This window comes from Austrofundulus limnaeus, unplaced genomic scaffold (assembly GCF_001266775.1).
Source record: "Austrofundulus limnaeus strain Quisiro unplaced genomic scaffold, Austrofundulus_limnaeus-1.0 Scaffold337, whole genome shotgun sequence".
Taxonomy (NCBI): Eukaryota; Metazoa; Chordata; class Actinopteri; order Cyprinodontiformes; family Rivulidae; genus Austrofundulus; species Austrofundulus limnaeus.
Genome location: NW_013952739.1, coordinates 680,514 through 681,836, shown reverse-complemented (window position 1 = coordinate 681,836; position 1,323 = coordinate 680,514). Strand labels below are relative to the sequence as shown.

Genomic DNA, 1,323 nt, shown 5'->3' with positions numbered 1-1,323 from the left:
TAATAAAAAATATTTAAATAAATAGTTTGGCAGATAACAAAAACAATTGTTTTGGGGAAATAATCACCCAGAAACTAATAATGAAAAAAAGATAACAGTATTAAATAATATAATATATTTATTTTAACTCAAATGTTTGTTTGTTTTATTTAGATTCTGTAATTGTTTAAGTGTCTGCAATATAAATATTATAACTGAAAATATATAAAAAAGAACAAAAAGTTTCCTCCATCTTGGTGATGAGGGGCGCGTTCCCGCGCCGCATCCAGGTTCGCTCGTGCACCCGCACGATCAACGCTGTTACCAGCAGGCGCGTGCAGGTGAGTGAAGTTCATCTGAGTGAGACCGGAAACAGAGCGAATGCTGTGTCAAAATAAAGTAAATGTTGCAAAAAATAAAATCTGAACAACTTAAGTGTTTGAAACAGATTATAAACAGTTAAATAAATAAACTGGTAAATTATAAAAAATACTGTTTTTATGTTTGTAAAGAAACAGCATATAACAAGAATAAACAAATGATTAAATTAATTTTACAAAAGTAAACAGTGTTTATATTTATATTTAAATGTGGAGATTTTTCTGCTCAGGCGGGTTTCAGTGAATTAAAAAACTTTATTTATAAATATTTTTGATGTTTTAAATGTTTTATGTTAATTAATTAGCTGAGTCCTGCTCCTGCTGTTTAACTGATGGGAGATGAAGCGAAAGCTTCAGGTTTCTTCTCTTATTTTGAAGGTCCGGGCCGGAAGCGGCATGGCCTAATTCCRCAGTCTTGACCATATTTGGAGCATCCTGACGTCTTCTGTCGGAGCACAAAGTGAGATCTTCCTCCTCCTCCTCTTCCTCTCCTCGTTTCTTCTTCAGGGTRTATTTTGTTTTTATTTTTGTTTATTTGTTGTTTTTGTTTGATCTGAGGAATGCTGACAGCCTCCTCCTCCTCCTCCTCTTCATCAGGACCACCAGAGGGCCGAGCAGGACCCGGATCCGAACACCGAGCAGGTCTCTGAGCCTCCTCCCGATGAAACAGGTCAGAACACAGGTCCGGTTCTGGTCCGGTTCTGGTCCAGTTCTGGATCATCTGTGACCCTGAGACTGAACTGGTTTTAACCTGCTGCTTGGAGGACATAATATCTGTCCCAGAGGACAGAGACTGAGGACAGGTCCATGTGGGACAGAGACTGAGGACAGGTCCATGTGGGACAGAGACTGAGGACAGGTCCATGAGAGACAGAGACTGAGGACAGGTCCATGTGGGACAGAGACTGAGGACAGGTCCATGTGGGACAGAGACTGAGGACAGGTCCATGAGAGACAGAGACTG

At 39.9% G+C, this 1,323-nt stretch overlaps 1 protein-coding gene across 1 annotated transcript in view; it reads left to right on the top strand.

Moving 5' to 3' along the window:
* The first annotated feature begins 705 nt into the window (after nt 1-705).
* The window catches only part of LOC106527662 (clavesin-1), a 7,869-nt gene continuing 7,251 nt past the window's right edge, over nt 706-1,323 (top strand). Inside the window, exon 1 of the mRNA XM_014022615.1 lies at nt 706-1,029. The gene's annotated coding sequence lies outside the window, so the exon portion shown is untranslated. The remainder of the gene's footprint in view (nt 1,030-1,323) is intronic.